The sequence below is a fragment of the Mycteria americana genome, chromosome 1 (genome assembly GCF_035582795.1).
Source record: "Mycteria americana isolate JAX WOST 10 ecotype Jacksonville Zoo and Gardens chromosome 1, USCA_MyAme_1.0, whole genome shotgun sequence".
Classification (NCBI taxonomy): domain Eukaryota; kingdom Metazoa; phylum Chordata; class Aves; order Ciconiiformes; family Ciconiidae; genus Mycteria; species Mycteria americana.
Window position 1 is genome coordinate 218896865 of NC_134365.1, and position 23686 is coordinate 218920550.

Consider the following 23686-nt stretch of genomic DNA (forward strand, 5'->3'; position numbering starts at 1 on the left):
GTCGCCGCCTCCTCCTCCTCCTTCTCCTCCTCCTCAGCCGGCCGCCGGCAGCGCGCGAGAGGGCTGCGGGACCGCGCATGCGCGCGGCGCCCAGCTCCCCGGCGGGGGGCGATAGGGGCGGGGGCGAGCGGGGCGCGAGGCGCCACGGGCGCCTTCCCGCGCGCGGGCTGTGGCCGTTCGTGCTGAGGTGAAGTGAGGCGAGGGGCGGTGAGGTGAGGTGAGGAGCGGCCCCTGCCTGCCAGCCGGAGGGCCGGGAGGCAAAACCGAGATGGTACTGGCAACTGCCGCTGGCCTCAGCCTGGCTGAAGGCTTTTAGAGTGGTTTCCCTTGTTCTTGGGAACCTTGCTGCGCAAGAGGCAGGTGTGTGGGTTAATTCAGTCTCTTCCTCCCACTCGCTTGTGGGGAGAAAGGCGTTTGACAGAGCACCAGGATGAGGCAGGTGGTGATTCTTGGGCTTCTCCAGTGGAAGTAATGCTAAAAATAGGCATTGTCCACATGCTGCAGAAGGTGGTAACGTTGGCTTTCATAGCAGGCCCCAAATGGCCTCGGGATGGCCCTGAAAAGTAGGCATGGCCTCCTTTAGGATAATTTTTTGTGCCTAGTAACTGAGAAGGGTGAGTCCAGTGTGAGGTATTGGTGTAAATGCTTCCTGTGCTATTAGGCTGGGGCTGAGTTTTCCTTCACTCTCTACCTGCAGCACTATTTTGCAGTTATGTGTCTGGAAAAGGTTGTACCTCTCGCCGCAAGTGTTTTGTAGGGGGGAAGAGAGAAAGAAGTGCGTGGGCTCTGAGCACACGAATGGTTGTGCCATGTGTCCTTTGATGTACTGCTTTAGTTTTCACCCTGTGGAAAGAATAAATGGGTTTTGCGGTGCTTTTTCCTGCTTTCCATCCTCTCCGTCACTGACTGGTGCCGCATTTTTAGGAGTGCCAAAATCCTGGTTTTATGAACTGTAAAACAAGCGCTGCTGGCAGCGATTACCACTGTGCTGCAGTGAAATGCACCTGCAGGGAGGGACAAATGCTGAGTATTTCTAGGATCCAGTATTTTTTCCACAAGGTGGCATCAAAGATGACAGTTTATCAGACCCGGCAGGAAGGACTTTTTGCCCGATCGAGGTCTGCATGGTGTATTTCTTGCAAGGAGGCAGTGCACAAATATATTGCTTCCAAGCAAGAAAGGCAAGCCCTTACTTCTAGTTGAAGGTCAGCCTACCATAAAGATCAAAGTTGCAAAACCCAGAATCATTTCTCTAGGAGGGAGTGACATGACAAACTCTTCCTCATTTCCAGAAATGTAGGACCATGAGACGTCTGGTCTTAAGAAACTTGGGGATAAAAGAGTATTTGGAAGGCTCAGCTTCCAAGAGGATCATTTGGCTATGAGAAATAGGAATGTTTTTGACAGCAGGGGGGAAAAACTAGGAGTCGAACAGTGATAATGTAAAGAGAGGAAAGGAGAAAAGGGCAGAGTGGTTAATATTTGGCTTTTATTGTTCGTACAAGATTAGATGTCAAGAAACTTGAGTGACACAAGGCAGGAGACATAATGACTGCGTAAACTCATTACGTAAGTCCCGAAGCACCTTCATGAAAACCCTGAGTTGAAGCAATTGCTTTTCTCAGCAATGATGTTCTGTAGCTGTAATAGGGAAGAAAAAAACAGTTATATCCTTTATGTGTTTAAGATTTTGGATGAAATTAAGGAATGTCCTGTTAGAAGTAAGGATCAGAATAAGAAAGCTGGCTTTTAATACATATATATAGGCTCCTCTTTTTTTTTTTCTCTGACCACAGCTTTATGCACTCTGTTTTGAATTAATTGGTGACAATGTACACAATTATGAATGTGGTCAGCACTAACTTGGAAAAATTGTCTTCCATTTTTCTTTCCTACAAGCAGTATTGTAGTTTTTATTAAATATTTGTATTAAAGTGACATCTAGAGACTGGAGTCTGTTGGTCTAGGAGCTCTCTTGCACATGCTAAAAGTGAATGTCAGTTCTGAAGAGCTTATTTTCCAAAGAGATAAAGCAGAAAATTACTGGTAATAGCTTTACATTTTATTTGGGAATAATTTGGGAATTTAGAATTGTGTTACTTCCTTTACTTACATAGCTAAGCACAGCCATGTGTGTTGTTCCTCTTCTTGCAGGTTGCCAGAGAACATAAAAATTATTGCCAGTCTGTTTCAGAGCCTCAGACAGTTACTTGTGCTTACGACCCATCATGAACATGTCATTTTAAAACAGACTGATAAAATAGATATGTCATTTAACAGCATGGTGTCCATGTGGATTACTGAGGTGTGGATTGGAATTGATTGTGTATTTTTTTTTAAGTATAGCTGGTGCCAATAAGGGGTCAAACAAGCCGTAGTTATCTGTACGACCAGCTCCAAATATTTTACTTTCCTGGTGTATGTGTAACTGTATTTTTTGACCACCAGAGGGTAGTGTCATTCCAAACAATTGCTTGTGGTGTGCTCCTAGAGCAGCTTTATTTTGTGGTTTGCTGCTGAGAGGTGAGAATATAGGTCTTCTAGATAGAGGTGCAAGCCCTTCATTTTGTAATTTGTAATTTGTAAAAAACGAATGTTCAAGCCTGGAATATCTTTTAAAATTAATTTTACAACATATGTTTCTTGAAACTGAACGAGTTGAGCTCATTTCCTTGTGGCACTGCTGGCTCCGTGCCTCATTCTAGGTTGTGCTTGTGTCTGCTGCATGTAGCAGATTCCCTCATGCTCCTGCCTGCTCTCTACCAGGACATACATAGTTTTCATTTTCTCCAATACTCCCCACTTTCTGTTCTCCCCATTTCAGAGTCCCTCCACATCCTTTTCTCCCATTTTCCCTTCCATGCATATCAGTGCTTGTATTTTCTTTCTATTTGTGTGCATTCCTACTTTCCTTCTCTGCCCAAGCCCTCATATTTTGTGCTTTTTCAATAGCAGTTAAGTATGCAGTTAACCATTCTTAGTTCTGTATATGGTTTCAGTGCCCTTCCTTCCTAAAAATCCTTCATCTACTTCCTTTTCCTATGGGAGGCTGAGTCATTTGGAAGGTATCAACATGCCAAGAATTCTTGGATGGGTTTTGCAGGGGTGAAATTGGGCATTATCATGCTGGAAGATGCTGGTAAACGCTTCCAACCACTTTAATGTTAATGAACAATTGCAGCAGAGTTGACTCTGTAGTTCAGCTAACTGTATAGCAGGGAATTCATATGCCTGTCTTTTCTCTGTTGTGGTTTAGTTGGTTTTCCCCCAAATCAGTAGCTTTCCGCTGACATTTAAAACTGGAAATCGATTAGATACAGAAACTAAAAGTAGTTATAGTGCCTCCAAACAGAAAAACCTTGTTGAGCACAGGCACTGGCAAGCTCAAGCACAGCTTCAGCACAGCTTTTCTTAGCAAGTGGCTCTGGAGTTTTAGGACGTTACCCCTTTCTGGCTGCTTTTCACAGCAGCTGAAGGAAGGACAGTGCCAGGCTTTGCACCAGAGGGCACTCAGAAGCTCCACTGTACCTATGCTGCTATGCAGACAGTAATCCTGGTGCATGAGCGATAGGAAAGAGCCAGGGATGATGACATTAGGGGAATTGCTCTGTAGACGTGAGTGCGAACTTTTAGACAATATATCCGAGAGTGCTTGAAATCAGGGCAAGAAATGCCACCACTGCATGTGCGGGCTATTGCTGTAAGGACCTGGTGAGGGTATTAGCACAGATCAAAGTGTGAAAAATGTACAGGCTATTTAAAGCTCTGCCGATACCAGCAAATTAAACAGTATCAGGATGTTCCTGAGCACTGGAACTCAGTTGTTTCTACTGATTCTCATTAATCCTTCCATGATTTTAGCCTGGGCCAATAAGCAGTTTCCCAAAATACTCCAGGGCATGGCTTAGGGGGTACATCCTGCCATCCCCAACAGGCAGATTGTGTGCTTTCACTGACTTTTTGAGGCTTTAATAGAAAGGATGTTGGCTGTCCTGTGCCAGCTGGCCTGAGGGGCAGAGGCTGGTCCCAGACTTCTTTAATTTACTAATGTGAGTGTAATCAGAGTGACTAGGCCCAGCCACTAGACTGAAAATTTGGATTTGCAAACCCCGTTGGGTTTAGGCAGCAGCAACTGAAGGGGGGTTACCCCCAACTGTTCCCCCACTCTGCTACCGAAGGTTACTGCCTCGTACCAAAGGGCCAGAAGGTTTATTTGCTCTTCAGTCATGGCTGGTCACCCTGCACAATAAATGAGTACTACCACTGATTTTTGTTTTCTGATCATGCTGTTAGCTTTGATGGGAAGCACTTTTTTTCCTAAAACTATTACAAGCAATGTTATTTGATGAGGTGAATGATGGAGAAAGGAAGTCTCTAAACCACCTTGTGTTCACGATCTCTGATGCAACAAGACATATACAAATTAATATAAATAAAATCACTATTCCATAATAACAGACACAGCTTTCAACGTTATACAAAGCCAGATATTTTGCTGTAGAAACCTACCTGTTATTACTGCAGTAGGGTGCGTAGACTTAGGATTTTAAAGAAAATGTTTAATACGACTCGAGCAAAAATAGATTAATTTTAAGTAAATGATGATTTGAAGGCAGGTCCTGTTGGGAAAAGACCGTTGCATTAACTGATGCTTGGTTTTCTTATGAGCACTACAGTATTTCTCTTCCCCCCCCTGAGACAGAGATCCTGAATTCAAGTGATTCTATCTGTCAGTTTTGCTTTAAAACCAGAAGGATCTAACTTTCCTGGTTTTGAAGACAAGCTCACAGGCATAATCCAAAAGGCTAAAAGCTAAAACAAACAAAAAGCTAAAGGCAGAGAAAAAAGCTTCACATTTTTTAAAGGCTCTTGCTTTTTAAGCCCGTTTCTGTGTGGTGTTGTGCCCCCCCCCCCCATGTTATGTAATACAAAATCATCCTTAGCTTTGCCTTTCTTAAGCATTGCTGTTAGCTGCCACAGCCCCATTCATGATAGTGAAGTGACGCTTGCTAACAAAAATTGCACAGTGTGCAGTCCTTCATCTTTTCTTCACATCGTGTTGCTTTCCATTTGTTTGAAGCTTGTTCCAGAATCAAACTGCTTGCCTTAAAACATGGCCCTGTATTGAACAGGGAGTCCATGAAGTGAATGTTTATTGTCTCAATGTATCCATTGCACCCAACTTTCAAACTATTTTTCCACAGAACCATATTTCTAAGAATTGTAAATGCTGAAAAACCAGTGGAATGCTCCAAGGTGAAATGACTAGTTTTCAAGTGTATTTAGAACAACAGTCTCCAAAACAACAAACTGAATTCTCTGCTTCTGTTTATTATGCATAGTGCCATAGATCAACAAAAATTATCATTGCTCTGTTATCTTTTACCTGTGGGTGTTTCTGAGAAAAAATAATTATGTAAGAGCAAAACACAATATCCTGCTGAACTTGTAAAGAAAGATACATTACTGAATTCCAGTTGCTGTCACTGATAATTAGCTTTCTCTGACTCTGTAAAGTGCCATGGAAGAAAACCAACAAATAATGTGGCACTGCAATTCACAGTGGCTCAAATTAGTATTTTTGTACAAATCTGGTTTCAAGGCTAGAAAGAAGGTTAAGAGGGACTGTATTGTCTCAGGTAGCAGTAAAATATATTTAAATATGAATTTGTGTTTTGCTGGGCTGAGTTAGAGACTCAGAATCCACAGTCTTTTAGCTGTCTTGCTTTTAGCAAAACACTTAAACTCTGCGAAAACTTTTAACCTTGTTCATACTCATTTTTGACTGTGTCCTTCATGGATCTGGGCTGTGAGCAGCATTCACTGTATTGTGTGAGCAGGAGGGCTTGAACTAGTAGTGTTTCCTTTCGTGCTTGCTACTGAAGCAGTGCTTTGGCCCAGGCAAAGCAGTTCTTGAATTAAGGTTTAATTGTAGGTAAACTGTATATCTGAGTATAAATCATCCCACTGATGTCAGCATACACCTGCCAAGTGCCCTTCTGAACCTGCTATCAGACATCACACTCGCTTGACAAGTGCAAAAGCATTTATCAAAAAACGTATGTTAGCAAGTGTGCCAGAAACTTCTTTGTGGGAAAGAAGTGAGTTCTTTTGTTCTCCCTCTCTCAATTGTTAGTGATAATGACTCATGCATTGCGTATGAGGCATATAGCCTCAAAAATACAATAGCAGTAGTTCAGAAAGCAAATGGGAGCTCTGCTTTTCTTTATGAACAGGTGATGAAAGATTTTAAGGGAAGAGAGGAGGCAGCCCATCTTAGAAGGATTTGAATCAGACAGCTGCAGCAGCAAGCTTGACCAAAGGTGAGTGAAGGAACAGATATAAAGGGAATGATTGCAACTTTTAGTTCGCTCTGATGTTGTCTGCTTCTGATGCCAAAGGAAAGATTGTGGAACTGTGGAAAAGGAACATGACTATGATTTATGCCTGGTTTTATATTTTTGTGTTCCCTTTGAGCTGTACCATGCCTGTGTCCTTTGTGGTTTCCTTCAGAGAGGGCATTTTGTAAGCTCATCTTTGCTGGAGTCCCTGTTGATAAGGTGCATTTGTTCATTGTCTGCTTCTGATGCCATGAAGCTGGAGCAAAGGAAGACTTCAGCGTTAGACAGGAAGATCAATTTGAGTGAGTGGCTCCCTGTGGCAGAAGTTTATGTTAGTGAAGTTGTTGCTTCTAACACTAGGAGACATCTCATGCCTGTTTATCATTGCATTCACATAATTGCTTTGAAAGTTTAATAAGATTAAAGCTTTATTAACACAACTGTGTTTCTTCCATTTCACTCAAGCAGATGCAGTACTTTTTCTGTGGGGGATTACCACATTTTTTGTTTGCTTATATGTTATACATTAATATACTTTTTTTTTCCAATGTAAGAAGAGGTGTTGAGTGGAGTACTTCTATATAGTAGTCATAATTCAGTTGTGAGAGATGAGGTAATCTGGTAGCAAAGCATTGGTATGTTAGTCAAGAGAGGTGCAGTCTAATCCTTTTTGCATAATTATTTGTGTTGTGGTCTCGATTTGATGCCTGTTCTGCTTATCTGCATCCTTGTCAATTTACAGCGTTAACACTTGGATGTATAGATTATCATTGCAGTGTGGTGTGCAATCAGATCTCAGATGCGATCTCTAACCCTAATGTAATACAAGGAATTAGTAATAACAGCAATCTCAGAATATTACATGAACACTAAAAGTATGTTTCACAGTGCTGTTACAAGGTACAGTAGAAAATTACTAATTTTACTGTGTAGCACATCAACAGCCAGTTAAATGCCTTGCCCGAGATGACAGGAAGGCTGTGGATTATGTGGAGGAACTAAGCAGCATCTAGGCCCCTGGACTCCCAAGTTTGTACCATGATCACAAGATCAAAGTAAAGTATGGATCCCTCCAGATGCTCCCTCCAGCCACTGCAGGTTATTGGTAAACCTGTGAACTGAGGTATCACAAAGCGTAACCCAGCTCATGTACAGAAAGCACAGAGTCTGTGCTCAGGTGACTGGGGATGATTTTGTTGGTTGTTTTTTACCTTCAGTTGCTGCTGCTTGGGTATTCTTGGCCTAAAAAGCGAGCAATGGCTTTGCTATTTGCTGTGGACATGCTGGGCCCAAACTGAATCAGCTGGAGCTTTGAAAGTTGTAATGAGGGTAAAATGAGGGTGCTGGGTATTGAGAGACTTTCTTTCCTCAGTAAGATGTTAGGCATCATCCTTCAAGACAGATAATAAGAGGTAACTTGAAGGACAACGTTGAGACACCAGATCTTTGAAACAACTTCTGTGTCAAGCCTGCCACTTCTCTATTATTCTGTTTCTACCTTTGTATGAGTTTTAGCCTGTTGAGAGGTGCCATGTTAAAGTCTCTGAAGCCTGAACTTCCATGTCACCTTTAAACAAAAATTGCTTTGGGGTCAGATTCAGCCAGCGCATAACTACAGACAATTGCTAATTTTCTGTGATGCCACTAGTTTCCCAGAATTGAAGTTTTTGTTATAAACACTCATTTTTCTCCCACCTTCTCCAATTTCTAGCCCTCAGGATTTCAGAAAACAATTCATGTGACTGAAATGAGTTTTCAGAAATCTTGGGAAAAATAGTTCTGAGAAACATGAACAGATGCCTTTCTTCTCAGTGGGTAATATTTCTGAATGGGATCATTTCATTTTAGTTGGAATATCATTGAGGAATTAGACTAAAGTGCCATCACAATTTCCCGGTCTGCCTAGTGGCCAAGTAACTCTGAACAATGACAACTTTAAAGTTGATAGAAAATCTTTGATGAAAAAAGTGACAGGAGCAATAACAACTGTGCTGCTTAGATAAACACATTTTTTTGATTAGATCTATGTGGTTATAGGCTTGTCAAGTGTTTATAATGAAGCCAGAGAGCAGTAATACAATACAAACAAAACATATGAAAACAATAAATGAACAATATTTTCAGGGCTAATTTTCAGGCAGGACAGAATCTGCTAATTAAATTTACTGATGACATAAAATTGGAAGACAGTATCAAAACAAAGGAGTACTGGAACATCATATAGGAAGCACTGCATACCCTTGAGGATTGGAGTAATAGAAATCAGCTAAAGTTTGATAGTACAAATCACAAAGTCATGTACTGGGGACTAAGGAAAAAAATTTGATAGAAGAGAGGAGCTTTTCAGAAAGAGTAGAGGGAAAACATCTGGATGCAGTTGCCAGCTGCTGGTGTCCTGTGGACCAGCACTAAGATGTGCCCAGATGAAGGCAAATGAAATCTTAACATGTCTCTGGTTGCTGTTTCAGAATACATGGAGCAAGCTAATGCTCCGCAGAGGGATGACCTGTTTAATGTAAAAGACAATGTCGACACAAGAACAAATGGAAAGACGTAAGTGTAAAATACAAAGTAGGATAAGATTTCTAACCAAAAACCAAACACATGTATTTTAAGCTTTGATTCCCATGCTTCTAGTAGCAGAGAACACGAATTCATGATTCAAGGCTTCCTTTCCAGTCATCAGTTATCTTCCTAGAATCCCAGCTAAAACATGTGCGGGCTCATTTACTGTCAGTAATACTTTTCCCTGCTAAAATGTAACAACCTCCGAGAAACCTGGGAAGCAATCTTAAAGAAAAGCCAAGTCAAGTTACGAATTGTATCAGGGTTCACTAGGCTGTCCCAGGGCAAAACTGATGCTGCATATTTTGTCTAAACAATAAATATAAATGAAAAGAGTGGATTTTAATTAAGCTGAGGATCAAACAGAGGATCTCGGAAATGCAGTATCTCTCCTAGTCTGCTCTTGGCAGAACCATCAGCCCAACCCCCGAAAAGTAAAATCGGACTCAGCTAGGATACGGGAAAACTGACTTCCATGTTAGAGCACAACTGAAACTGAAGGTCAGCAAAGGGAGAAAGATGTATGTATTCTTTCATAAGTAAATAGATCTTAAAAAGACAGAGCGTGAGCTTTTTTTTTATGAGCTAGGACTTAAAAGAAATCTTGGTTGTGTTAGGATTCTGCGTCAGTGTTTGCAAAAGTGCTCACTCCAGTCCAATTCCACAATCTCAAACTGGTAAACCACCAATAACAAGGATAATAAATGCTTAAGATTCCAAGACACAGACTTGTAATGAACCAAGGAACTTGGTAATACTACACGGAAAATGAATCCTGCTGGTTTGGATGAAAAGAGACTGTGGAACAAAAATTTTAAAAAAGGTAGCCTTTAAATGCTAAAGGATGCAATGGATTCAAAACATATTTAAAACATATTCAACACAATAATTAGCTGCATGGATCCCCCTGGGTGAGGTATTCAGCAAGCATATGTGAAAACCTAATTCCCTCTCTTAGTGCTTACAATCTGAGATGAATCTAATGAACTGATGTCAAGAGTCACTAGACCATAACTTGGCAAATTTCTTCAGAAATGTGACTGATACCTTACCAGGGTTATCACAACTCCTATGGCGACCATGGAAAAGCATAATTTGCAATAAAAATAATTATTTTCCTTTAACTAGTTGTAACGGGGCCTCTGTTTGAGGCTACCTATTTAGTTTTAACTCTAATGTTTTTCAGCCAAGGGTCTGTCTTGGTCTGACTCATCCCCACTTCCCCGTGAAATTTCAGCCAGAGCTGTGCAGTCTTTTCCCAGCATGAAAAGAGAAGAATAGGTTGTTTTTCAGTTTTAAAACATCTTAGAAGCTTGGATGCTTTTGTGGTTTTTTTCAGTTTGGCAAGAGGATGGACTATGTGTCAGGACTGGGCCTCTTGCGCCTGTGAAAATTGACCTAAATTTGGCCAAGTCAGAAGCCTTTGAAAAAGAATCTCACTTGCCATGTTCTGGGGAGATGTACTGAACTTCAACAGTAAAATAAAACAGTGGGTGGGAGAATGACAGAGACTGGATGAGAAGATGGTGGGAGAGAAGGGACACGAACAGGAAACTAGGACTGGCCTTATGACGGTGTTGGATTGGCTGTGGGGGAGTAGAGACAGATTTACCTAAACAGTCTGGTGTGCGTGGGGACCAATATATTGGACAAACAAAACAGAAATGACAGGATGTACGGGAAGTGAGAAACTGAGACTGAGCAAGAGCTGTTCCCTATAGGACTGGAGAGATTACTTCTCCTCCTTCTAGGGTATCATAAAAATAAGGAAGAAATGCTGAGGTTCTGTTATGATGAAAATCATAGAAAACTATAGAATAAACTAATTTTCTGTCTTCAGGTTTGGCCAGCTTGCAGTGAATATGGCATTGGAACATGCATAAAATAAGGAGGAAAAAAGGAATTGAGCTGCTGTTGCTTTAAAAGGTGGATTACTGCCACATCCCTGAGATATCTAAATTACGGTTTTGTACGTTCATCATGGTAAGAGCTGTATTTCAAAAGGAGATTGAGTTTACTTAAGACTCAGACTACCTAAATTTGGTGCATAAAGACAAATGACACCAATCCCCCCTTGAGTGAGTGTTGTTCTTTTTGTGAACCAAATGGGGAAGCAGGGATCTGTGGAAAAACAGCACCATCTCAGATAATTAAAATCCATCATAAGGTATATATGCAAAGGGCATTAATTAAGGTGGTGCAGCTGACATTCGATTTGGCATTTCGCAGCCTTCAAATGCTTAGATTTGCAAATTTCATTAGTGTTCTTTTAGCATCCTTTTTGTGTGTTTAATTAATGTTGTGTATTGTTTATATAGATGTAGAGCCTGGAAGCCCTAGGCAAGTATTGTAAGGCTTTGCAGTCACAACACAGAATAGCTGTCAGAAGCCCAGATTTTTCAGTTACTACTGACTTGGACTACATTTAAAAAAACCTGAGATGTATGAACTTTGTTTTGGGAACATGAACAGCGGTGCATAGCCCCTGACTTGCCTATTTAGACTCTGTGCTTTTCAGAACAGGAGACGTGTTACCTCTGTACAATTTGTACTATCCTGTGTTACCACCTTAGGACTCTAAATTCTGTGGTGATAAAGATGGTTAGTAATAATTTGTAATATAAAACCTTTTAAAATCCTTAAGCCTCACGGGTGCATGTCAGAACTCCCCAGCTGGATGTTGCAGTCTGAGCGCCGTTAACAGACAATAGAGATTGTCATTTTGTTTCATTATAAATGCTTGTGGTTTTGAAGACATCCATTCTTCTCCTTCCCACAGAGCTCAGAGTGATTTGGGCATGCAGTAGTGACCATGAAAGTTTCTGGCTTCTATGCATTTCTTACAGTATTAGATAAGCCGCTCGGTTTTGTAACACATGAAACAGCTAGAATCGTCTTCCCTGAAAACGGTTGAGTGACCATCACTCATCTCCTCAGGCAGGCAGGCGGTCAAGGACAGTCTGGCTGTCTTGTTCTTCATCCTGCAGTCCCCTCTGACTGAGCGGGGAGGATAGGGCTTTCTCAGGTCAGGAAGCTTGTCTGGGAGCTCGCTCCCTGTGGGTGCCAGCCATCGTTCTGCTCCAGCTGTCTCCAGGTCTCCGGGCGCAGCTCTTCAAAGTCAGTACCTTTTTTGGCAGCTCTGTCTCCCCCTTCTTTAAACTTATTTGGTATGTTTAATACAGGGAGGTTGTGATGTCCGCTCAAGTGTCTGCCGTACCCTAGAAGCCTGGATAAAAGGTTTACTTAAAAGAAAAAAAAGATAACAGTAGGCTAAATTTGTCGTGGTCTGATTGCGTGGAAGTCTGCAGAATTACACCTGGAATGCCTCTGGTGTAATGCATGTGGCAAACTTGTGACTGACAGGAGAATTTGGCTCAGTTTGCAGGCATGTGGACGAACTGCAGGATCAAAACTTTCCGTTCCAACTGAAACAACAAGAAAAGTCATCTTGCGCGCTCAGACAAACTTCGGTTTTCATCAGCTGCCTTCTTTTGATCTGCAGTAAGAACCAGCGATCACACTTTAACTGAGTACTTGGTTATATAAGGGAGAAGTGCTAGTGTAGATGTTCCTAATGACATACCCCTCCCCCCCCCGCCACAGAAGGTGACACCACAGCAAACAAAAATAGTGGGCATAGCGAGCAAAACTGTTCTCTTGTGAGCAAAGTGTAAATAACACTTTGACATGGAGACCTCACTGCTATACAATGCTTTCTTTGGGATTGCATTGCAAGCAAAAAGGCAAATTACTTTAAAGAAAACCCAAATCTCTGTGGAGTAGAGGTCCCAAGCCTGCTAGTTCTTCATTGGCCATCCTGCAGCACAACCAGCAAACTGCAGCTTAGCCAATAAGCCTCTCAGACCCACTAATCTGGCCTTGATGGAAGTGGAGGCTTTACAACAAAGCCGGAGAATTTAGAGGCAAGTGGAGATCAGGTAAAAAGTAAAAGGAGTTAACCAAAATAGACAGTATCAGAACAAGGGTATATATTTATTTTGTAAAATAACTGATTTTTGACAAGAAAAATGTGATCTCTCAGGACTTCAGTGAAGCAGTTGGTGTGTTGCCACAAAGAAAACTGAGTCAAACTGGCAAAAGTGAGGATTATGGCAAGAATGGTGACGTAAATAGGTGTGTTCAAAGTTCTCTACTTATTTGGTTTTTTTTCATGATTGTGTCCCATGAGCCCATTAAACTGGTTGTTTTGTGCCACATTATCTACGTCAAACTAACAGGTTGTGAAGGAAAGACTCAGGGAAAACATGCAGGTAAACAGCAAGGGGGGCGAACCGTATCCTGGGTTTGCCAAGCTCCGTCTGGGTTGATGACTAGCAGATGTCGGGATGTCGTCACTGCATGTGTGTAGGTTGTGCACGTTTTTTTGAGGCCTGTGTGATTGGGATATGCTAAATTGTCAATGATTGGATGAAGTGACTGAGTGCTTGACATGGTCTGCTGGTAAGTCCTGGGCAAGTGCAAAGTCCACTCTCTATATAATGTCTGTAAGTCTACAAAAGGTCAATTTTCTAGTATTATAGTCCAAGACTCAATTAGCTGGTTTGGGAAGTGGTTTGCAAAGTGGACCTAAAAGGGAAATCTCTCTGTCAGCCTTGGTTTTATCTATGTGATTTGTATACCAGTACCTAGACATGCTTGAAAAAATGCTCTGGGAATTAGGCAGAAAATCCAAGTTCCTTGTTTGGCCTGGGTGGGCTCTCTCCCAACCTTTGGAGTGGGTGGAGAACAGGACAGGTAGTCTGGGACAGTCAGAAGGGAAAGGGTCAGTCTGGAAAGAGAAGTAAGTTTTGGCAGCAGTCCAACACAATTTGTCAGCCAAAACAGCAGAGTCTTTCATTTGACAGCGACTGGCCAGACAGGAGACTTGTTCTGTAGTTGGAATCTGCTAGGAGGATTCCTCACACCATGCAAAGCAGTAATTTCAGCTGCATTTCTGCTCACTCTGAACACCTGCAAATAACTGCGCTGTTGAAAAAAACCCTGGAAGGCTAAAGAGGGGGGAACACTTTGGAAATGGAGAACTTCCTATACAGTTTCTGAGGATTGATGTTGCTTGCTGAGCTCATTTATTTTTTTTAAGTAACTTAAGTTTATGCGTTTAAATTTATTTTCCCTTACTAAGTGGGCCTTATAATCTGCTGCTGTTTTGTGATCTTCTTAGTCATCGCATTATCTTACAGGGTTTGGGGAAGAAAACAAGGAAAAGATAGAGCCACTGGCAATCCTGATCTGAATTTGTTTAATAATAGCATCCTATTTACTACTTTTTCATGTTCCCCCACAAATATTCTGTTCCGCGTTTACTTACTAAGCATGAGGACTATCTGCTGAAGGAAACGTAGCTCCTGTAGTAGGAAGGAACCACATGCAGTCCCTACAGAGGCTAACAAAAGCTTAAGTAGACTTATTAGTGGTGTGAATATAATAGCTTATTGAGCTGATTTGTATATGTACCTATGGTGCAGAACAAAATAGAGGTTAAAAAAAAGAGGTGATGAACTCTTGGTATCCTACTTCCTGTCATAGCATAAATGACTATGAAGGATACTGAGCAGTGGCGAATCGGGCCCGCTTAGCTTAGTAGGTCTTCTTCCCGAGTATATTTACGATGCCTGTTTGTTAGAGAGATTAGTCATATATTTGCAATGTTGGATGGTTTTCCTCCATTTGTACGCAAGGATGTGCTGCTGCCAGTGGAAATAAACACAAAATAACTCCTGCTCTCTTCAGTACCAGTGGGCAGTTGGGAACTGTGTGTCATGCTGGAGCTGTGAGTTAGGGCTTTGCAAACTATTATTACTCATAATTAGCATTATGGTGGTGCCTACGAGCCACGGCCTTGCCATTGGGGGTACTGATAAAAGCATCGGATGGAAACCTTGATCTTGGTCTGTATAATACATGTGGTTCAGGTATGATTTTCATGTATGCGCATTTAACAGAATTTTAATGACTGTACGGCCTAGGCTAGGCACATGTTTTGTTTGCTTAGTTTTTAAATCTGAAATGCATCAGCCAGAGATTGTGGCATCCCTTGTGACTATGCAGTGTATAACACAGGGTAAGAGCAGAAAGGCCGATTCCTGTCTTTTTCTGTTTGTGTTCACAACACAATGAAAAATGATGATGATTAGTAAAATAAGCAGCATTTCCAGCATACCAACTGCTTCCTTGTGGCTGAGTGGTATGAAGGCATCACCCTTAGCATAAATTTTATTATGGTGGGAAGGAGGCTGCAGTGTTATTCTTATGGATTTTCATAAGTTCTTCCTGTCGAAGGACAGCATGGGAGAAGACATTGTGGTGTTTGAGGGAGTTCCAGCCTGATGAATAGTAAACAGTGATACCTGGCAGCCTGTCTTCCCCATTGCTCTAGATACAGCATTGTGCCCTGCCTAAGGGCATTCGGTGAAGGTGGAGATGCTGCAGCTGCTAGAAAGCCATTTCTTTGATCCACTTGAACAAGAAAATGTGAGCACCAGCCCACAGAGATTCTCTTTCTGTGACTGTAACCGACGTAATTTGTTTGTTTCAGTGGTGTTCCCCAACAGGAATATCTAAAGATCAAAATATTAAATTTTAAGAATTATCTTACTGGAGTTTAGCTGTGTAGGTTCACAAGCATGGGCCTCCAAAATCACCAGACAAGTGATTTCTTTCTGGCTGGCAAAGTTTCTTGCACTCTGAATTTTCCTTCTGCACATCAGGCTGGATGCTGTCTTGGCAAGCAGTTCAGCTCTCCTGTATTGCTTTTAACCCTACCCAGGATCCTGAGTGTTGGCATTCCTTTGTCTGCACCCACTGAGGGTTGTGGTCTGGAAGCTGCGCTCCCAGCACACCTGCCTCACAGGGGATAGCTCTGAACTGAACACACATCACAGCAAACACAGTCACTTACGTCAGGAAACAAGTAAATAACCAAGGGTGCAGCAGCATTGTAATTAAGCAGTTAGAGAGGTTGGACCAAGACTAGATCTCCCTTTCCCCTGGGGTGTGCTCTAACCCTTAAGCTCCTTCTTTTTGGCCTAGTAATTCCTAAATTGTTTGTTGCACTGTGACAAAAAAACAGTAGAAGTTTTCTTGTCCTTACTTCCTTGAGCACTCATGCTTATTTGCAATTCTACTTTCGTCTTAACTTCAGGCACTGATGGATACACCCTGGTGAGTACTGCTATGGCAGTTTAAGACGTGACTGCTTGTTCTGCCCCTCTGTGTGGGTTGCTGCTTCACATCAGAGCTGTCAGAATGAACGTGTGCTGGGGCTTCTACCTGACGACAAAGCCAAGCTTGTAGATAGATGATAAGGATGCATCTGAGTTAAGACACTGGATTTTGGAGAGGAGCAGGCAAAATGTAGGCACACATTTCCTTCTGCTGACTTTGCTAGAGGGATGGGAGCTCCAGCCTGAGGTGACAGCTAACAGCTGCAGAATGGAAACATCTTAAACTGATGCAGCTGTTGCTAAGTGACTGAGCCAAATTTAGGATGTTAATTTAGCAAATTTAACAAATTAATTTAGCATACAGGTGTTAATTTATTACCTTAACTATAAATATATTTATGTTACTTTTTTCCTCTTTGCATTTGAGACTGCCTGGCAATAATGGGGGAAGGTGAATTTGAATCCCTAACATTATCATCCCTAATATTGTCTGGTTTCACCATTCTTTCCTAGCTGATCCTGTGATATGATTTATATCTTGCCATCCGATTCCTTAATTGCAGTTTGCAATGAAGAAAAGCATATAACACTTGAATTGCAAGCTAGTCTCTGTTAGAAGCAAATGAAATAATTATTTGGAAAACCAATCAGGAAGCATTCAAATCTTCCTTGGTGACATGCCTACTTTAGTTGTATAGCTTGCTTCCTTCTAGATCGCAAACATCAGCGTTAAGATTAGCCTAGCATTGTGAAAGCACTTACTCGGCATTTCATCATCAGCATGAGTACTGCTGGATTTTGTGATATTGCTCCTCTGCCAATGTCAAATGGATTTAGGCATAGCAGCCCTCACATGCTCATGCTGAAACCTGGTCGGTCCTGAAACAGCATGTTAAAACAAGAGCTTACAGTTGGATGCACTTTGCTTTGGGGATCGGCTGAGAATTCGGAGACTGATACGGATACCTTGCAACTGGATACCCATGAGAATAAAAGAGCTGAACTGAAAGAGATTAAGCAGCTCTTTGTACATTCTCCCCTGTGAAGTGTAAAGAACTGAGAGCTTCATTGTTTTGTAACCACTTAAAAATTAAAGGGGAAAAACAATTACTTCAGTACGGTCCTCTTGAATATGGTTTTATTAAATGTGCTCTTCCCAGAAATCAAGCATACATGCAAAAAATAAGAAATCCTCCATACACAGATTTCACAACAGAGCATTGTCCATCATGGAACTTAAATGTTCCCAACCCCAGTTCCCCGTGAGCAAGTAGCTTTCCCACACTGTTTCAAACACAGTCCGCATACCTCAGCAGTTGGCTCACTTTCTGCACTGTTCTTTGAAAATTATTTACCTTACGCCTCTAGGCACTTTTTCTCTATACAGCTATTTACATCTTCCTCTCTGGGTGGGATAAAGGCCACCGTCAACAGAGAATAAATTTCAGTATCACGTTTTTCTGCAGGGCTGCTGTCTGCTAAGACAAAGCCTTTGGACAGAGGCTGCCAATCTGATCCAAGCGGCAGTATTTAATGTTTCTTCCCTATAGTTCACCTGCCTGCTGAAGCTTAGTTCTCTGTATGACTGCACTGAGTCAGGTCTGCTCCACTAGGCTTATATCTGCTGTAGCTGGAAGCATTCAGAGGCAGTTTAAAGGATTGATCTAGTCTGAGAACAGAACAGGGAGACAGGAATGCCTGAATTCAGGAAGCATAATTGGAGTAGTTTTGCTGCGTGGCCTAAGGCGACGGGTTGAGCTCTTACCTCATTTTCCCCATCTGCAATACTGCTCATAGGATGGTTTGGTGATTAATTTATGCTGATGAAGTTAATTATTTGGTAAGAATTGAATAATTTGATAAGAATCTCTACATATCCCAGAAAATGTGGCAAAAAGAAAAACAAAATAGCCAGCCCTAAAACTGTTAATTAACAAACCCAGACAAGATGGTAAGATTCAGGACAGAAACCTCATCAGAGATATTATTGCCAGTTACAATGGTGCATTTTGTCTAAACTGAAAATCCTAGATGAAGTGATTCTTCCATGACTAGTGCAACCTGACGTTCCTCTGATTCCAGAGGCAGCTTGACAGGAACGTAAAGTTAGAGGATGGCATGTTCCAGAAACCTTAGTTTTATCCTGGCAGCTTTGGAAGATCTACGTAGTATGCTAAGGTAGCCAGTGAAAAAGCTCAGGGAGTTGTATGTTGTTATTTTGCAGTTCCTGCAGGTATATAAGAGGAAGCAATTGGAAAGGATTATGCAGTAATATTAATTTATTAAGATTTCCTGTGTCCTGCAGAACAATCTGTGACTCATCAGTGATCTGGAGAGCACTGAGATGTACATCATATCAAAGGAATTCTGCAGGGCCAGCTCTCTTGGCAAGCCTGAAGTGATCTCTATCTCCAGTGTAACTTTGGTTTTAGTGTGACGAACCAGTATAATTAAATTACCAGTGTCACTGTCCTCAGCCAAATTGCCCCTGAGCTTTTATAGCTACCTCTACTGGATTAACTATCAAAGCTGCTCTTTACCTGGTAAAATGGGCACTCCATCTCTCCAGCTTTTTGATGAGTTAATGTTGCTCCTCAAATTTGAATTATCTTGCTGTTTTTCCGATATTTTGTGTGCTCTGCGTCAGTACAGATTATGTTGCTGAAGACCTTTACTTTGCACTTTAATAGAATTTAACTGAGCTGATGTTAGAAGCTGCCATGAAATATCTCAAATTCAGTGTAGTTTTTCCAAAACATCTGAAGTCAGCTACTCTATAATCTTTGTGTTATGATCCTCTTAGTCCATCTTGGACACAATGCAAATAGGTAGAAATGAAGGCTAGTGGTTTCATATTTTCACAGCTTGGGAAGCATCTGAAACGCCCAGAGATTCCATGTCTGTCAGTGCTCTGCAGTTTTTGGTTGCTATTCATGTAAGCCAGTGAGGCAGAATAGCAGAGATAAGGGAAAGAACAGGGGAAGGTTTCTCTCTGCAGTTTATTCTCCAGGGTTTTGTTCAGTCCATTTTTAAACGTCTCAAGCTACTGAAGTGATTCAAGCTATGACATTTTGGCAGGGTGTGAAACAAAATCTGGCAGAGGTGCTATGACTGAAGGGCTGGTTTTGTTCTCTCTGAAATGTGTGGCAAATCTCACTGGCTTCAGTCAGAAAAGGATTGGGTCCTCAGAGTCAGTCAATTTGAATGAGCTCAGAAAAACCAGCAAAAGAATCTAATTTTTTTATACCATTACACTGTTACAATCTCTTTCGGGCTCACCCTCCTCTGTTTACAGTGTCCTCCAATGCAGCCAAGACTTTTTGTGTAGAAAAATGAGCTGCTTTTGTTAGGTTTTGAGTAATAAAGTAGCCCTGGATTAGTAGTTGCTGTCTGATGTCTCATTCAGACTGTCTCTTGCATTACCTAACTTTTTTTTAAACCCTGATACTGGAAGTGGAAGCTCTCTAGAGGCATACTTTAAAAAATCAATAAAGAGAGGAAAAGCTAATTGATTTTTAAATTATTTTTATTATTATTTTCTTTATAAGATAGCCCATTAAACTTGGGCAGTCCCTAATGAAAGGTAAGTTTACTGCAGTCTGTTTTACCACACTCTGTCAGAGTCGTCTCCCTTGTTGCCTTGATGTTGTAGCTTTCTTTTTTATTTCTCCTCACTTATATGTAAAAGGACATCTTAAAAAATAATGTAGTTCAGGATAATTTGGATTAATTTCACTCTCAGAAGTGTTTTTCTGGATTTCTTACTGGTTCAGCAGGAGCTGTTGAGCTCACGTTAGGTGTAAATCCATTTCTACTGTGTTCTTCCACATGCTCACAGACAAGGATTTACCTCATCACAGGTCTATAGTAAAATAGACAGAATAAAATTAATAGAAAATTATAGGACAGAAAAGTGATTCTGAGTGTGTGTTATAAAACCATTGCAACTCTGTAAGCTGAATCCTGGAAGGAAAACCTGTCACAGAGTTATCTGTTGGAAACACTGTTCTGGGCAGCAAATTTACATTTTGGGCAATGTTGTGCTATTTTTTTCTAAATTCTTTGTATTGAAGAGAGAAGATTAGAGTCATGGTTCTGGGACAGTCCAGAGAACCTGCTCACACCTGAGGCCAGGACGGTCACCCAAACAGATCTGAGAAGGCTCTGGCACACAACGTCGCAGGCCAGGGCCACTTGCTTGTACTGGCAGCTGGGCAAGAGGCAGCAACCATAGCTCATTCTGTGATTTCTGCAGGTATTTTGCCAGTCTGAAGACATGCTCTCATGTGCTTGGGATGCTTGCCTGCCTTTACCATGCTACTTTCCACACTTCCTGCTCTGTCAGCAAGTTCATTCATGGTCCAAAGGCCCAAGTGAATAAGCAGTATTTACAACCTCCCCCTTCCCCCCCACCTCTCAGTGGTGCCCCTCTAGCTCTCCCTGGGTGCCTTGTTCTTCGTCTGCAGCACTGCTGTAAAATACTGCCTGTATTTTACAAAGCAGAGTTGCTGTCATGATTTCCAGTCAAGATGGAACACTGATCACTAAAGGAGTGTCTAGACTGTATGCCTACCCTCGCCTTAGGTTGGCTGGGTGGGATCAGGAAGGGAAAGGACTTTTGAAAATTAGGTGAACGATTAAGTAAGGCTGGGGGGATGGAGGGAAGGGGAAACAGGAGGAAGTAGGACTAGATGTTTCAAGAAACAGCTGGGAAGTGTAGGGGCAGGGACAGATAGGGACTTTTTGGACTGCAGGCAGAGGGAAGTTCTGATGCAGGGAAGAACAGACACAACTGTAGTTGGGAGATTAAAAGAGGAAGTTCTGACTCTAATTTCATGCCTGCTTTTGGAGTACATCAATACTGCTTTTAATATCTGAAAGCAGGCATTTCCGTTATTGGCACTCATCTCCGCAGATTCTTGCACAATGTAGGATTAAAATGCAATTGGTCAGATCCTGGTGTGAATTCGCATAGCTCCAGTGGCTGACCCAATGTGTTTGAACCTCATGCCCCACCCCCCCCCCCAAAAAAAAAAAAAAAATTTATGGCATTTGAATATGTTTTTTACCTAAGATTACCAGTGGCTAGTCATATTTTTCAAGAAACAAAACTCCTCAGATCATTGAGAAAACGTACAAAATCTAAGGCAAAACCAGGATCCAGTACAGCTCCACAGAAACGTAGAGTGCAGGGTAAAATTCCCCCCATCTTTTAAAGCTTGAATTAGTAGCATGCCTCAAAACTGGGATATATGTGCTTAGATTCAGCTGTTAGCTAATGAATCAAAGACTGACCTCATCGTTAAGCCATTACCCATCTGTATTTTATGACTTCCAGAGATACACAAGGCTTCCAGAATCAAATAGTCACTTGTGGCTTCCCTAGTATTCACCCTGACTTGCTGACTGCTCACCAAAGCACTGAGTGCTCTTAGCTGTCTCTGTGCAATTTCCTGGCTAAAGGAGATCTGGAATGTAGAAGTATATTCATCACCAGAGGTTTTGCCAGATTCCAGGACTTCAATGAAGCAGTAAGAGATGATTTAAAATTGGAATGGCATGAAGATTCCTCTGAGTTTTCAATCAGCTACAGGGTAACTTAACCAACGAGAAAGTAACCCTTAAGGAGAACCTGAATAATTTGAGATTTAAGCATCAAAAAAATGTAGCAGGTTGTAATTACTGTTATACCTGTACCAGACAGATCCTGACTCTTTACTGTGAGCCTCTTGATACAGAAATGGAGGACAAAGTGGCAAGTTGGGAACATATCCGGTATGATGTTCTAACCATTTATCCAGAATGAAACAACTGGATATAGCCAAATACTGAGAAATGGTAGTGCATAAACTGGATTTTTTTGATGTCAGTTGATAAAACTGCAGTGCTAAGATCAAACAAGTGTAATCCAGAGCCAGCTTTGCTAAAATGGTGACCTTGGTTCTTACCCCTGTATTTGAACTGATTCTATGCAGAGAAATCATAGCAAACCTTTCTCTAGGATGGTAGGAAATGCATGTCCATGTTAAATATGCACCAGATGTAATGTGCTACCTGCATACATTTGGGAATGGATTCTGGCTTCCTTTGTGATGGGTATTAGACCATCTGAGATCAGGATACATAAGATAGGAACCAGGTGCTGCTCTCCACCAGTCAGGTGTTCTGGCCCTTTTGTTATTTTGCTGCTTTGCTTTTCTGGCACTAGAACACCCTAAAACTTACTGAGGAAATGAAAGATTGTTGCTGACGTGCTTTTGTCTGGTTGTGTAGAGAAAATAGCTACTCTTGTGCTTCATAGATTTGTGTCCAGAAAACTATTGCGTTATCTGAACAAAGTAGAATGAAAGGGAGATGATAGTTCTGATTTGGAAGTGGTTTATGTACATTTTGCAGAGCTGTACAAGCTTATACGATATGTAGGGCAGTGATGAATCACAGTCTGTCTTCTTCACTGCTTCACACCACTATAACAACATTATTTTGCTGGACTGACTTCTGATTTACTGGGTGAGAAACCTCCAGGCAGTAGTATGCTGACCCACCATCACCTTCAGTTTTGCTTGCCAGTGCTTGCTGTTTCTACATCTTCCCAGTGAGATCTTTGGCTGAGAAACTTTGTAACTGTGTATTGTATGACTATAGGACTCCTTTTTTCTTCTTGTCTTTTTCCAATCCTTGCCTGACTACTAAGACTTAGAGACTTGTAATGAGTTTTCAAGTCATTCATGAACTCTGGTTTCTTCCTTGTAGGCTGAGGCCAATTTGTGTCTAATTGCTGGAGCAGATTAAAGGAGTGGATGGATGACTGGAGGTGACTAAGTTGGTATGTCATAACAAGTTACTGTCCCTCAGCTGAGATTTAGCTTCTGTGATTTCACATGCTCTTGTGTTCCCCCTTGTCCTGGTTTTGGCTGGGATAGAGTTAATTTTCTTCCTAGTAGCTGGTACAGTGCTGTGCTTTGGATTTTAGTATGAGAATAATGTTGATAACACGCTGATGTTTTGGCTGTCACTAAGTGGTGTTTACACTGGTGAAGGACTTTTTTCAGCTCCCCATGCTCTGCCAGGTGCCCAAGAAATGGGAGGGGGCACAGCAAGGATAGTTGATCCAAACTGACCAAAGGGCTATTCCATACCGTATGATGTCGTGCCCAGTATATAAACTGGGGGAGTTGGCCGGGTGGTAGCGATCACTGCTCGGGGACCGGCTGGGTGTCGGTCGGCGGGTGGTGAGTGGTTGTATAATTTATTTATTTATTTATTTATTCCCCTTTTTTCCCTCCCTTGGGTTTTGTTCTTCTCTCTCTCTTGTTGTTTTCCTTCTCATTACAATTCATTATTATTATTACTATTATTTTGTTCCAATTATTAAACTGTTCTTATCTCAACCCACGAGTTTCTCTCACTTTTGCTCTTCCGATTCTCTCCCCCATCCCACTGGGGGGGAGGGGTGTGTGTGAGCGAGCGGCTGGGTGGTGCCTAATTGCCGGCTGGGGCTAAACCACGTCACCCCTGCATTGTGTCAGCCAAGATATTTGGGGATTTGATCTGGCTGAAAAACACCCAGGAGAAATCTTAGGTGGACCAGTTCCT

The 23686-nt window shown here is 41.8% G+C and overlaps 1 long non-coding RNA gene across 1 annotated transcript; it reads left to right on the forward strand.

The window, feature by feature from the left end:
- The first annotated feature begins 6234 nt into the window (after positions 1-6234).
- On the forward strand, positions 6235-22907 carry LOC142404429 (uncharacterized). The gene is made up of 4 exons (XR_012773863.1): positions 6235-6323; positions 10747-10889; positions 21429-21684; positions 22844-22907. It is a non-coding gene; the product is annotated as an uncharacterized LOC142404429 (long non-coding RNA).
- Positions 22908-23686: the final 779 nt, after the last annotated feature.